Source organism: Amborella trichopoda, chromosome 2, assembly GCF_054954075.1.
Source record: "Amborella trichopoda isolate Santa Cruz 75 chromosome 2, AtrichopodaSantaCruz75HAP2 v2.0, whole genome shotgun sequence".
Taxonomy (NCBI): Eukaryota; Viridiplantae; Streptophyta; class Magnoliopsida; order Amborellales; family Amborellaceae; genus Amborella; species Amborella trichopoda.
Window position 1 is genome coordinate 6,912,346 of NC_142337.1, and position 16,313 is coordinate 6,928,658.

At 33.3% G+C, this 16,313-nt stretch overlaps 1 long non-coding RNA gene across 2 annotated transcripts; it reads right to left on the reverse strand.

Moving 5' to 3' along the window:
* Positions 1 to 10,413: 10,413 nt before the first annotated feature.
* Positions 10,414 to 15,490, reverse strand: LOC110008012 (uncharacterized). Of its 2 annotated transcripts, none has more exons than XR_002282425.2 (3): positions 15,138 to 15,490; positions 14,861 to 14,991; positions 10,414 to 11,016 (listed from the first exon to the last, which is right to left on the reverse strand). It is a non-coding gene; the product is annotated as an uncharacterized LOC110008012 (long non-coding RNA). The 2 variants fall into 2 exon arrangements; XR_002282424.2 differs by lacking the exon at positions 10,414 to 11,016 and adding an exon at positions 14,080 to 14,363 and having other exon boundaries at positions 15,138 to 15,487.
* Between the last annotated feature and the right edge of the window lie 823 nt (positions 15,491 to 16,313).

Here is a 16,313-nt window from a genome sequence, read left to right on the forward strand (position 1 = left end):
TCAATAACAAGCCAGTATGCTGGTTTGGACCTTCTCTAACAGTACTGTAACATTCGTTTATTGGGGGTTTGAAAGAGATTGGAGGTGGTTAACTCCATATTTGCAACGGCGGGGTCGGAGCAGCCAGTCCAAATAATCAAATTACTGGCCTGTGTCTTGGCCAGTTTAGTTTAAATCAAAAATTTTGTTTAGTTGAGAACCAACGAAAACTAATACTAGATCCATTTTGACTGATCTTATCAGGTGGCTTTGATGTGTTGAATACGTCAAACAAGGGCAATGTTTTAATATGTTTTATTTTTAATATATATTTAATATTTTAATCTATTCTTATTTTTTCACTATGTTATAATATGGTCGTACCAATATAACCAGTGGTTGGACCGGTTTTAGTGGAAGAGAATCTAGAGTGCTTCATAGGTCGGTGTGATACCAGTAACACTGGGTTACATCAGCATCAGAGAGTTGTAAAGTTTGTAAACGTGCAAAGTGTGATTGGAAGCTAGGGTAAGTTTAGGGGCCTTTAAATGCGCTTAAAGGGATTACAAGTCATGATTAAAGTTAAAAATAAATAATCCCTACTATCTTTCAAAGATTAATCTAATGGGTAGAATGTTTTAGTTAGTGGAAAGGTGACACATTGAAAATGCCATATCTTTGTTGCATCCACTTTTAGGGGAAAGAGATCGAATGATTATGATTCAGTTCTTAAATTCTTCTCTTAAATCTTGTTGCTTTTCGAAAGTTTTCTTGAATGAACTTGTCTACAAATGAAAGGTGGGTACATGATCTCGGAATAGAATCACTTCTCGAGTGGTTTGGTTGAAAGTGGCTTTCTGATAAAGTTGATTAAGTGATTTCTAATAAAGTTGATTCAGTGATGATAAAGCTTATTTTCGTAGAAAAAGAGCCCATGTTTAATTGATTTGCGCTTGACAATTTGCAACACTACATGTCCCAGGGTCAATTCCTAGCAAGGGTAGGGCCCCTCTCCCCACGGACTCACAAAAAAAGAAGAAGCTTATTTTCATAGCTAACCTGGCAAAGTTAAGGGGATTGAGAAAATTAGAGAGCTAACTCAAACAAGACAGGGATGTTTGGAAAATCCAAGTAGTGGCTATGCTCGTTATTTTTCAAGGCAAGAGATTTTTCCTCAATAATTTTCCCTCTTGTTGTTTAAATTTTTCATGTATTTTTCTGAAAAATATACTGCCTGAATATGAATCAGTTCATAAGAAAATTGAGAAAACTAGAGAGCTAACTCAAACAAGACAGGGATGTTTGGAAAATCCAGGTAGTGGCTATGCTCTTTATTTTTCAAGGCAAGAGATTTTTCCTTAATAATTTTCTCTCTTGTTGTTTAAATTTTTCATGTACTTTTCTGAAAAAAATACTGCCTGAATATGAATCAGTTCATAAGAAAAGTATATGATAATAACATAGGAAAATGGGAATTTTCAAGGCAAGAGATTTTTCCTCAATACTTTTCTCTCTTGTTAAAAATTTTCATGTATTTTTCTGAAAAAAATACTGCCTGACTATGAATCAGTTCATAAGAAAAGTATATGACAATAACATAGGAAAATGGGTGCGATTTGTATAGAGCCGAGGCTCTAAACAATCAAAATAAAGCGTACCTTCAAATAGTATCGAGAAATATAGTTTCAATAATGTTTGTGAAAGCCTTAAAATATTTTTTCATCTCTAATTATAAAACTTAATGCTTCAAAAATAGTGTAGATTGAGCATATTTATGAAAACTTGAAAAATCTTGAGATTGACTGTCAAAAAATGTAATACAAGATGCATTATTTCCAAAAGTTGAAATCCATTTTTTTCTCATGTCTATGCATCTTGATGATCAATTTGATGATATTTGGGCATCAAAACGACCTCTTCTAGTGAAATTTTTGAGGTGCACCCTAATTTGATTGTTTAGAGCCTCGCATGTATATAAACTTTTTCCTAGAGAAATTAACTATAGAAATATAAAGGATGATAATAGCTTTCAAAGATTTTCCATGATCTCTTGCATGATGCTGTGTTTATTAAGGTTCGTGAAATTATCAGAAAATCCCCTTTTATTTTTGAAATTAAAAATAATTTCACCTATTTTATCTTTTACACTTAAATCTCATTTCCTATAGTGAACGTTATATTCTAGTTTTTATTCGTTCTTCTAGGCATCTGTTCGATCTCAAATTTTGAGCATCCATACTTCTCACTATAACTTGTTAAAAATATTTAAAAACTATAATTAAGTTAAATAAAAAGATCAAAATACCCCAATAAATCTCAAAATTCCAAGGTATTTTAGTCATTTAATATTTTTGGTATTTTTTTTACAAATATGAGATAGTGATAAGTATCAACTCCGTAAATATAATCTCAATCTAACGTATAGAAAAGAAAATAAAATCAAAGTCTAATACACACTCTTAAAAATTTGGGCTTGAATGTAAAATATAAAATATGGAGGACTATTTTTTAATTTTGATAATAAAATAGAATGTTTTTGAAAATTTTCCTGAACGGTTCCCTGTTTGCTAAAATCAACTTGAAATGGGTTATACGAGTGTTGGATATAGTGATATTTGAAATCAACCCCCTAAGGAAACCTTATGATTGTTATTGAAATTGATATTGAGAAGTTTTATAAAGAAAATATAAATTTGATAAGATTATAACTCATAATTATATATCTTTTGGCTTTGAGATATACGACAGAGGAATGAATATGTGGCCCTATTCGGGCCACCACCAGAGAAATGTGTCTTCCTCTAAAGAGAAAGGCCGGAGTCCTTTGTATTAAAGAAGTGGGCTTCCTATAGAAAAAAAACGTCGTGATGATGCATGTGTAGAGTGAGAGATTGGCTTCGTGTAAAGAAGCAATACCCATAAATGTTGAGTTGTTTTAGTGAGCAAAACTTTCGGGTGCTTTCAATGTTCTCTTCTTGGATAATATTTAATTGCGCTCTCAATGTTCTCTTCCTGGATAATATTTAATTGAGAGAGCTGATCTAAAGGGGTTGCTCAACTAGTTTTTTTTTGTGGGCTAGAGAGGTAAATCGGTATCACAGGATCTATGATATAACTTGGGATAGTGGATTTATATTTGTCATGCCTGTGGATGTATCCCATTTGAGTGAACTATTTAAAATTTGTATTACTATGGGGTGGGTGTTTATGCTTTATTTCTTGGTTTATAATCTCGCTGATTTTGTTTCTAACTGGTCAATATATGCTATTGTTTTCGTATTTGAGAGGGTTCTTAAATCTCAACAATAAGGGTATTAAATTTTTTTTTTTTGAACTTCAGAGTTAATTTGCTTATAAGCAAAAAAAAAAAAAAAAAGGAATTTTGCTAAGTAGAATTCTCACGAATCATCATCTACACATATTCAGGGCATGTAATTTTCTATTTTCCCTTTTGTTTGCAAGAACGTTCGGGTCTAGAAAGATAACATTATGGGAATACTATAGCACTTCCACATTAGGAATTGCTACAGTATTGAAAATTTAAGTTTTATAACAAAGTTCCCTTTCTCTTTTTAAATGGTAAAGTTAAAATTCTATCCGCCCCCTAGGAACTCAAATTCTCCGAACATTTTTGTCAATTGTTGCTTCTGGTGATTACTATTCACTATTTACACTATAATATGTATTATATAATATTTTATTTATTTATTTAATATATAAAATATATTTTAATAATATTTAATATATTTTAAATAATATTTTATAGAAATAATATATTATTTCATATTATAGTATGTTATATAATATTAGATAATGTATATTAGTACAATATAATACATAATGGAAAAAGTTTATATAAGGTTGCAACTTTAAAATATAGAATTAAAGATGCACGTCAAAAATCCATCGAAAAAATTGTTTTAATGTTGAAAAACCCACTAATTGATTATCTTGACATCGAGATGTACGAATATGAAAAAAAAGAAGAAAAAGATTTTGAGTCTTAGAAATAGCACCTTATAATATCTAGACCATCCATTTTCAAGATTTTCATATGTTTATAATACTACTTGATAGTAACCATCTTTGGAGTTTAAAATTTTATAATTAAAGATGAAAGTAAATTTTCTAGATAATCCTAGTAATTTTTTACACCAAAATTACATGTTATAATAAAATTTGGAGGTGCGTCTTAATTGGATTGTTTAAGGTTGCAAATTTACACAACACACCCATACATAATATTAATATTATTAAGAAAAAATTATAAAATACCCCCAAAGCCACACTTTCTATGCAACTTACCCCCAAGTTAGTTTTTTCTCTAACTTTTTTCCCAAACAAACTTTTTATGCAAATACCTCCCAAGGGAACAAGTTCATTTATTTAGATGGAAATGCCCTTCCCATACACAAAAATCATTTTGGCCAATTTGACGTTGACTTTTGGACCCTAGTAGCACATTACGGGAGTGCACCATCACATTGCCAAAGTGCACAAGTACCGGACCGTCCTAAGACAACTCCCGGACCGAAACTGAGTACTGCTGGACCGCCCTTTGCAACTGTCAGACCAACCTTTGCAACTGCCGGACCGCCCTTTGTAATTGCCGGACGCCCTTCGCAACTGTCAGACCGCCCTTTGCAACTGCCGGAGCCCTACTGTCGGACCACACTTTACACGGTGCCAGAGCCCTATCGCCGGACCGCACTTTATACAGCCGGAGCCCTACTGCTGGACTGCACTTTACACGGTGCCAGAGCCCTATTGCCGAACCGCACTTTACACAATGCCGAAGCCCTACTGCCAGACCGAGCTTAGTGGAACCCCTATTTTGGTGGGATAGAGAGAGAGGCGTAGGTAAGGTAAAAGTAAGGGATGATAATTTAGGTATATTTTTTTAATTTTTTATTTGGTTGGGGGGATATTTGCATAGAAAGTGTATTTTGGATAAAAAAAGTGAGAGAAAAAGTTAGCTCGGGGATAAGTTGCATAGAAAGTGTAGTCTTGGGGTTTTTTATAATTTTTTTTTATTAATATAAATAATATATAATATAATATTATATATTATACTATATATTAGTTTGTATATTACATCATATTATTGTATATTACATATCATATATTATATATTATAATATATAATATATAAAAATATAATATTTATTTATTATATATATTATATTATATAATGCATAAAATATACTATTAATATATATTTATATTAATATATAAATATCATATATTAATTATATATTATAATATAATAAATTTTATATTATGTATTGCATATAATATAAATATACAAAACTTGAAATTCATTTTTTTTCTTCTCATGTCCATGCATGTTGAGGTCGAGATGATCAATTTGAGGATATTAGAGCATCCAAATAACCTTCTCTAATGAAGTTTTTTAAGTACGCCCTAATTTGATTTTTTCTAATATATATATATATATATATATATATATATATATATAATAACATTCCAACAAGTTATCAAACACGGGTAGCAAGAACTTTCCTAACATTCTAAAAAAATAACGTTCCCCTTCCAGCCAAAAAAAAAAAAACACGAGCGTTAGTTTTGAAGGGTTTGAGAACCTAAAGCACATCTCAAATCACTTCAAATCTATTTTTGTATCGTATCCATGGATTTAGAGCTCTAAAATTAATAATCTTTGAAGAATTGAAATGAATGATCCCAAAAAAAAGAAAAGTATAAAATAAACCAATTTTTATTGCTCAAAGTTCTTTTCCTTTTAAATCATGATTCGTGGAGCTTAGATTATAGACTGTAAAATTTCATATCCATATTCAAAATCCGACTTGGAAATATATTTTGGAAGGGTGGACACACTAAAATAAGAGGGTCCACAGGCACATCTAAACCTTCCATTATTTCTAAATCACACCATGGGCCAATACCAAGAGAATCCTGGGGATGCTATATTCCCTTGCGTGTCTATCGACCTAATTGCTTCTCTTTTTTTTTCCCTCCCTCCTTTTCTTTTGCGTTTTTTTCCCTTTTTTTTTCTTATTTTTCTCTCACTCAACTCTAACCCTCTCTCTTCTTTTCTCTAGCTTTTTTTTCCTTTTCTTTCTGATCTCTCTCTCTTAACTCTAACCCTGCAAGAAACGGGAAGGGTAGTAGTGGTACCCTGCAAGAAACGGGATGGGTGGTAGTGGTAGTACGCCTGCTATTTTAGTCGGGCTCTTCAATCCCTCTGATCACTTATGAAAACTTAACTATTTAAAAAACGGGTAGAAACTGTTCCCCACTAAATTACCTAAAAAAACCTATTCCCCTGTTTCTCCTTCTGTCGTCCCTTTTACCTTCTCATTCTCTTGTACTCTCTTTTTCTTCCTGCTCTTTTGACCTTTTTACTCCCTTTCTCTTGTACTCTCTTTCTCTTCCTTCTCTTTTAACCTTTTACTTTCTCTCTCTCTGTCTTGAGAAGCTAAGTCACTTCTTAGCATAATTAGCAAGTTGGAGAATAATAATATATCAACCAACCAAAATATTGGTAACATGTCGGCTTTCCTCTAAAAAGTTGGAAGCAAAAATTGGGATAAAAAAATATGGATCGTCAAAAATTAGTCAATTTAGATAATTGAAAATATTTTTGATTTGGGTAAAAAAATAGAGTGAAAAAATTGGGTATATAACGATAACAAAATATAGAATTACGAGTTATGATTATTGTATGGATACATTAAAAACTATTGAAGTTTTTATGTCCTCATCTAGTGTCATAAGAGTCATACTTGACAAATTGTTGTCTAAACTTTCAATAAATACAACAACAATGCTTATTTTGTTGTTACAATACAAAACATATGATAGATTTATTGGGAGCATAAAGTCAACAACAATAAAAACAAAACTGAACATAAGAACTATAATAGGAAACAATAAGAACGAAACCTAAGATAAGGGATTATCGTTAGAAAAAAAATAAAAAAAATTTATTATAGGATTGTAGTTAACTAAAACAAAAAAAACTTAAAATTGTAAAATAGTGGTCCCTCCAAATTGTTATGTTGTATATGCTAATAAAAAAGAAAAAAATATTGAAATCAATAAAACTTCTTTATCCACAAAGAAAGCAACAAAATTCTTAAACAAATCCAAATATTTCACTAAGTCCTTTTCTTACTCTTTATAGCAATGCTTTGTATTTAGAGGATAAAAAGATTTTCCATTGTCGTAGTCTTCATCTAACTTTAACCATTATTTTAAGACATATAGTCATTTTGATGGATTATGTTTTTGAGTATATTGCAATTTTGTTAATTAAACACATTCGAGGAAATTTTTGATGGAAATTTAGTTAAATCAAGATTATCCATTTACTTTCACTTTTAATGTGCTTACCTCCAAACTAAAAATCGAAGATATTAAATAAATGAAGAGATAAAATTATAGGGAAGAAGTTGTTTTGATTTTTTTTTTTTTTAAAAAAGGATAAATACAGATTTATATTGGTTTCCATTAAAAAAAAGTGATTTTTTTTTAAAATCTTTTGAAAAACTCGAAGTTCTTAACGGACTTTAAAAAATCAAAGATTTTTGAAAAAAAAAAATTGTGTTTTAAACGAAGACTTGCTAACTACACTTCTCAGTAACACTCATTTTTTAGGGGGAGAGAGGCCTAGGGTTTTTTTTTTGGGAAAAATATCTCCATACCCCCCAATTTTAATTTTTATATCTCAATGGGCCTAAGGTTTAAAAACATATCTTGGGTCATAAAAATTCTAAGTTTTATATCTTTTAACCTCATAAGCTAACTTTATCCCCTTTCAACTTATTTTTTTGCCCCAAACAAATATAAAAAAGACATCTTTTTTAAGCACCATCATTTCTCTCTCTTCACTTGATTTTCCCCTAAATCTCTCTCTACCTATTTTTTACTTTCTCTTCCCTTGTGTCTCACTCTCTCTCCCCCGTTGGAGAGATAAAGAGGGTGAATGTTAGAGAGAGAAATTTGGAAGGAATATATAACGTAAAGAGAGGAAGGGTTTAAAATGAGCATGTTTTTTTAATATTTGTTAGGATTAAAAAAATAAGTTAGAAGTGGGTAAAGTTAGTCAGGGGGTTAGGAGATATATTTTGAATCTTTGGGTCTATTGAGATATAAAAATAAAAAATAAGGAGTACGAAGATATTTTCTCTTTTTTTTTTTTTTTTTTAATGGGGGTTTGGGGGGTTGTGGCTCAAACCTAACTCCTCTCTCACCCCTTGGTCCTTATCTTTTTTCTCCTCTCGTCTCCTCTCTCCATCCCTCTCTCTCCTTCACCCTTTGTTTGAAATCTACATTTTCTTCCGACTATCATTTTTTTTCCTCCACATCTTTCGTATAAGGTTAACACCTAAAATGGTTTTCCTTTCCTATAGGGTTTGGAACCCTATTGTGAGGTTTTTCTAGGCTTTGGAGTTTTTCTCATGGGCTTAAAACTCCTCTATATTGAGCCATTTGAGGTTAACACCTAAGATAGGTTAAGCCTAGTTGCAGGCTTGCTAGTGCCCTGTCGTTGAGGTTCTACTTCTTTTGAGAGCAAAATCTGCTTAATTATGGCCTGATACAGTGTCTTAGAAGCGGTGTCTGCGACTGATTTCTATATCACCTTAAGTCGGTTCACTTTCTGCCATGTTGGTTTCTCCTCTCACTCACTTCTATTTTGCCGTATCTTTTAAATCCTACTTCTCGACTGTTGGTTATGCCGAGGCATAGCCATATTTTGGATAACGTCAGTTGTACTCCGGCTTGTGTGCTTATTGTGGAAGGACGGGTGCTCAGCAGTGGTTGTGACCAGTCGGGGCTCGGGTTGAGGAGTTGGTGAGATATAAACAGTTTGAGGTGCTTCGAGTGGGCATGGGGATTCTAAGATTGTTGGTTGTAGATAGGGTCATCAAGTTCATGCTTTGTGAGTGTTTTTGCTGTCTTTTTTAAAAAGTGTTTGGGCTGTCTCTACCTCTTTTTTTATTTATTTTATTTTAATTGAACTTTGGAGGATTAAATAATCTTAATGTTAACATTTCATAAAAAAAAAAACAAAGTCTTGTTTGTTATGTAATTGTTATGACTGTAACCATGTGGGAGGCATGCATAAAGTGGGTCAACGGGTGGAAGCAACGCGTTGATAACAGTAGCTATTTTGCTTAGGCTGCGGTTTCTATAGGGCATGGGGCTTTATAACATTTGGTAAAGTCCCATCTAATTTTCCTATAGAATATACCCTTTTAACATCAGAAATCCTTATAATAGTCTGGAAATCTATTTCTTCCCAGGAGTGTGGAACTTAAATTTATGTGAATATTTTAAATGGGCCTTCCGGTAAATATATTACTAAGATAAAGATAAACTTCTTTTGGACTTCAAATCTATTATTCTTTCATAGCTATTCTTTCATATCATCAATGATACGGCCTTTAATAAAGCAGAATGACGGATAAGAAATTGTGTAGCCGATTCCAATTAGTTGGAAAAAGCTTTGACGATGATGATGATTGTCAAAGTGCACATAATTGGATTTCACGGTTTTCTGATACGGAAACTACTTTAGTTGGTAATACTAAATACTTTTCCCTTTACCTAAGGGACATACAAGTTTCTTTCGCATGAAAATATTTTCATGTGAAAAAATTCTCTCATGGCGTTAGATGTGAGAATATTTTTATACGAATTAGATGCCAATTAGGGTGAAAAGATGTACTGAGATCAATTGGTGTGAAAATAACCCCACATCTAACCACATGAGGGAATTCATTCACATGAAAATGTTTTCACCTGTATGCGAGTCATTTTTTGTATCAATTATTACCTACGTCGCACCCGTAATTGTTGCGCAAAAATTGACCACTTATGAATGGTGAGAGGCCTTTGGTTTAGGATCAGCTTTAAAGAATTGGTCGTTCATAAGGGGTGAGATATTATTATAACTCGTGCCTTAAAAATGCAACCATATCATTGATAAGGAAACTACAGAAGGAAAACTAATTCCACCAAAGATCTGAGAGTCACCCCCACCATATCCCATTTACATGAACATGACCTTCTAGTATTTGGAAAAGGTCACCCAAAAACTCACCAATTCCTTAAAACATCCCTTGAGGACTTCCTAAATTTATTAGGACTTAAAATAAATTTTTTGTTTTTTTTTTAAAAAAAAAAAAAAAAAACACTAAAACCAACACATTATTCCTCCACTCTCCCAACACCATTAAAACCAATCTTAGTTCTTACCCTCTACTTACCTTGATTTGCCATTGTTCAGATGGAAGTTCACAAATTACCTTTGATTAGAAAGAAGTATATTTGCAGAGAGCATTTATGGGATCATGGGATCACAAGGACAGATTCATGGGCTTGGAAAGGCATTCATATGATGTTATCCACATTGAAGAGCATTTCCATAGAGTAATCTGACAATGATTGAAAAAATCACCTGGGTTACTCTTTAAGGATATTTTTCTATCAAGAGTGTCCAATCGAGTGGTGATTAGAATACAAGTCACTCAATGCGCACTATTCATATGTAAAGTGTAGCAATGTTGCTCGTATTTATGACGAGCGTTGTGCACTTATGCACTGTACGATGCGCACTACGTTCTTTCATACACATGTGTATAAAGTACTACAAAAATGAACTTAGTACTCAGTCTTGTGTACTGCACACTGCACACCATGCACAACACAAATCACTCAATGCACGCTATTCATGCGCAAATTGTAGCAATGTAACGCATGAAAAAGACATGAGATCTTAAAAGCTTTATGCAAAAGCTTGTTAACCGTATAACCTCCTGATTCTCTCGGTCAGCATGCCACCAGAGGCTACTCACAAATGATAGAATCCAAATATGTGGACTCCAGATGGAAGAGGCATGCCACTTACGCAAAACTAAAAGCGAGAGAGCCATGATCACTTGTTCATAGAGAGCACTTTACATTTCAGTCGTATGTTTCTTTTGTACATTTTTCAACACATAGGTACAACTGGTATAGTTCCCGCCTCAAACGCTTCGAGGACTTAGTCTGAAAAAAGAGATAATATGATATCTAGAGTTAAAGGGTGAGGTTTGTTATAGATATATAGGAAGTTTATTCAATATGGCCATTAATATTATTATTAGTGTTTAGAAGTCAAATTCTATGCTCGTGCTGTTTCTATCCATTTTTTAAAGAAAAATTACAAAAAAACTCCCAAGATTATACTTTTTATGCAACTTATCCCTAATTTAACTTTTTCTCTCATTTTTTTCCTCAAAATACACTTTCTATGCAAATACCCCCCAACTAAATAAAAAATTAAAAATGCCTAAACTACCCTTCTTACTTTTACCTTACCGGTGCCTCTCTCTCCTCTATCCCACCAAAATAGGGGCTCTAGCACTGTGTAAGTGTGGTCTGGCAGTAGGGCTCCGGCACTGTGTAAAGTTTGGTTCGGCAGTAGGGCTCCAACACCGTGTAAAGTGTGGTCCAGCAGTAGGGCTTCGGCATAGTACAATGGGTGGTTCGATAGTAGATGTTACTGGAGGACTTCGGCACTATGTAAGAGTTCCGACAATACTAAGTTTCGATCTGGTAGTTGTCTTAGGGTGGTCTGGCACTTGTGCCCTCCGGCAATGTGCTACTGGGGTCCAAAAGTCAATGTCAAATCTGGCCAAATTTTTTTTTAATATACATGAAGGGTATTTTCGTCTAAAACAATGATCTTTTTCCCTTGGGGGGTATTTGCATAGAAAGTTTGTTTTCGGAAAAAAAGTGAGAAAAAAAGTTAAGTTGGGGGTAAGTTGTATAGAAAGTGTAATCTTGAGAGTTTTTTGTAATTTTACCTTTTTTTAAAAGCTCTCTCTCTCCCGAAATCTCTTTTATAGAGAGACGAAAGAGAGAAAAAAAAAGTAGGCTAGTGGAGAGAAAGAGCAAGAGAGGGTGGGTAGAGAGAGAGATACAGAGAGAGCGAGTAGAGAGAGAGGACAGGTAGACAGAAGGGTGGAGATATTATATTTGGTGATATCCAAAATCACCTACATAAGGAAATCGCATATTATGTGGGATTGAGATTGATATTGATAAGTTTCCTAACAGAAATATCAATAAAAAAATATTAGGACTCTTGGATATATCTCTTAGTTTTCGAGATATATGTAACATCTAAAAAGTTTAGCGTGGTTTCCTAACCTTATATATATATGGGATGAAAGAACAGAGAATTTGTGCGTCCTATTTGGGTCACCATATGAGAAAAATGGTTTCCTCTAGAGAGAGATGGGCGGGGCCTCCTGTGCATGAGATGTAAGGTCTCCCTTAGGGCCCTCTGAAATATATCTTCCAGAAAGTTTAATGTTTTTAAATCTTTTGGAAAGTTGAATGTTTTGTTTTGGAATGTTTAAATAAATTATGGGTACTGTGTTTGATAACCTGTTGGAATATTAAGAAAGTTCTGGATACTGTGTTTGATAACATATACATATTAACCATATAAATATAAATATATAAATTTTATAATATAATATAATATAATATAATATATTTATTACTGTATATTTGTATTATATATAACATATAATATAATATAATATAATATATTTATATGTTAATATGTAGTATTATATAAGATATTTGTATATTATATATAATATATAATACAATATAAATATATAGTAATATTAGATATTACATATAATATATAATGAATGTATATTATATAATATAAATTATATTAATAAAATAAATATCACTATATAATATAATATTATATTATATAATATTAATATTATATATTTATATTATGTACAGTGAATAGTGATCAACAAAAAAGTTATGAAAGATTAAGTTCCTATCCCCTTAAGAACTTGATCTTTCACTTTTTATTAAAATTTTTTTAACAAAGGAATGTGAACTTTTGTTGAAAGATTAGTTTTTGAACTTTTCATGAAAAGTGTGAAACAAACGCGGAACTTTTTCAAAATCTAAAAGAATACTTAAAAAAAAACAAACACGCCCTTAGAGATAAGAGAGGTTCCTATGGAAGGAAATATTGTGATAGTGCCTCTTGTAGACTCCTAAATAATGAGATGCTAGTTTGGTCTAGTTATGATCTCTTCCTAGTTATGTGAGAGATCGACAGTAGTACCGTTTGGGAGAGAAGGTTTAAAGGATTTGCTCGATTGGGTTTTATCGAGGGTTAGAGATGTAACTCTATGTCTCAAAATCTATGATGTAATTTTCATTAGTATAATGGATTTTAGTTTGCCGTGCCGATGGATGTAACCCTCTTAGGGTGAACCACATAAATTCTTCGTGTTCTTGTGTATATATTTTAATGTTTTATTTCTTGCACGTTATTTGCCAAAAATCAACTTTTCGGATTTAGAGTTTCTATGCACAACAAGAGAGAGGGCAGGTAGAGAGAGAAAGAGAGAGAGGGCGGGTAGAAAGAGAGGGGGGTAGAGAGAGGGAGGGTAGAGAGAGAGAGGGCGATCGAGAGAGTGAAAGAAAGAGGGTGGGAAGGACATTTTAATCTCAAATTTTTGGACTTTTTGATTTGGAGTAAATCCAAGAAGAAACAATGTTTGGATCTAGGGTGTGATACTAAAAATATTGGAGGGGACGATGTCTACGAAGTTCATTTTAGGGGGTATCTATCATTTCCCTTAATATTTTTGTTAAAAGCCTTTTGTTGTTTCTTAGAGATATTAAATGACAGATATGCATAGAAGTTTTGTAATCAAAACTACATTAGACAAAATTGGCTGGTTATCAGGACTAGAACAGATGGAGTTGACCGGTCTGCTAGGTTGGACACCGATCAGTATATTGGTTTGTTTGGTCCATAGTAAATATTATATTTGGACAAAAACCAGTTAAAGTTAATGTTTGATAGATTCTGACTGATTTGTGCGGCAATTTGTGCCCGATTAGAGCGGTGAAACAATGTTGGGCAAACTCTTTTGTACTATGTATTACTCTTAATTTTTTTATATTTTTGAATATCAGTTCAATGTATTTGAACTAACTGTACCCCTCAGTAATTTTGTCAGTCCGATTCTAATAATATTTCATAGAACAGTGTAAGAAAAGCGCAAAGGATAGATATGCAGAGAACCGTGGACCTCCTTCATACAAATGGCATGTTTTAACCATTAGGCCAGAGCCCAAGGGCCAAACATAGAAAACACAAACAAAAAACTTTACCCAACAAATCTTCTCATTCAAACACTCAATCTGAGCTGCTTCTTTGCTTGGGCAATTGTACTACCAAACACACATATTCAACTTTCAACTACAAAATTAATACAGACAGGCCTTTTTTTGTTAGAGCATGTAGAATTATTGTCCTCCTTGATGGGCCCCTAGGGAAATAGGATCCTCCAATTTGGCTGGAGAGAGAGAGAGACACCTTAAGTTAAGTTGGCATTAAGAATAAGTATGCCAATTTTTGTTTTAATTTTGTTTTTTTTTTTTTTTTCCTGTGAGGAAGAGAGTCATCTGCCCATATTTTTCAAATAATTTGAAGAGTTAGTTTTTTTTGAAGAGAATGAAAACACAACGTGGTGTAGGGGAGCTACCATCCCGACCCCTTTCCCAAATATGTCAAACATAGATTAGATGCTTTTTCTCTTGCTTCAAAGATTTTATTTTTTTGAAGAGAATGAAAACTCAACGTTGTGAAAATAAAAACACAACGTGGTAACTGTGGTGTGGGGGTGCTACCATCCCCCGCCCCTTTCCCAAATATGTCAAACACAGATTAGATGCTTTTTCCCTTGCTTCAAAGATCTTAGAACATGCATGGTAGATAAAAGGAAAGCATCACCTCAAGTTGATGACTTTAACAAACAGAAAATGGGCTCAAACGTCTAATCAATGTCCTAACCTGTTGAAGCGTGATTCAAGTAATAAAAGCAACCACCGAAGTTGTTGAAGCTCGAGAGTCACAAGGTATACTGATGAAATGGAGAACTATGTGGTGGTCGGCCGGGTACAAATTGTACATTTGATCAAGCCCTAAAACAAAAGTTGGGTCATCTTTATGTCCTAAAACTTTCTCATAACATCTTTGGTGTATCCTGAGATTTAACCAGGCCAGAAAAAAAGAAAAATTTCAGAACCCACTTATGTGTGTGTGAGAGAGAGAGAGAGAGGAATCAAACCTGGACCGTATGGTTCGTGCAACTGCACTATGCGAAGGAACCATGACCAAATAACTTGAAATGATTTTTGCATCCATTGCTACCCAATAAAGCTGAAGCTGCATGAGAGAGTGAAAGTAGATGAAAAATTGCATGCATTAGCAGGTGAAGCTGCAGCACGATCTGAATCATCAAAATTCTGATTCTGAACCGGATCATGCTGGCAGCTTCAACAGCTAAATGCTTCTGCGCTCTGCACCGCCCCACCACTCTACTCTTCTCTCTCTCTCTTTCTCTCTAACACTAAAATAATTCTCTCTCTCTCTCTCTCTAACACTAAAATAACTCTCTCTTACTTCCTCTCTACTCTTCCTCCCCCTCGCCCTCATTTATTTCATATCAATGGAGGAACCAATGATTTCGTTTCCGTCTTCTTTTTCACAGAGGTGGGGGCCACACTTGAGAATTTACGTGCCATGTGTCGCTCGAGAGCAGACCACTAAAGCTGGACCATGTAAAAATATTTACATACTCTCTCTCCCTCTCTCTCTCTCTCTCTCTCTCTCTTATGAGTTGTGCGTGTGCACGCTCGGGTTGGATTCATGGTTTTTTACTTCTCATGCCACTTTCCCCTCGCTATAATGCCCAAGAAAAAGCCTAATCATACGTGATTGTATGCATTATCTTTTCTTAAAGTCGTATACACCCCCACCCATGTGATGTAAAATCGGATGGCTGGGTCTCAGCCTTATACAATCCAATTAATGCTCACCACCAAATTTTATCTGAAAAAAGTTCCTAGGATTATCTGAAAAATTTGGGGTAAAAAGTTCTTAGGATTATTTGAAAATCAATTTTCATATCTAATTATAAAATTTTAAACATCAAAAATAGTTAAAATCATGTAGATCTATAAACGTATAAAAATCTTGAAAATGACCGATCTAGATAATGTGTTGCGAGATGCGCTATTTTTGGGACTCAAAATGAATTTTATCAATATCGACATCAGTCCATTTTAATAAGGGATTTCTTTATGACAATAATTTTGGATATCACCATATCCAAGATTTCTGACCTTTATGTACAAAAGTAAATAATCTCATTGTATAGTTTATTAGATATTATCCTTGCTAATTTTATTGGGGACTTATGGCCTTATTAAGGGTATGGCCCTTGTGAGAGCAGAATGATAGA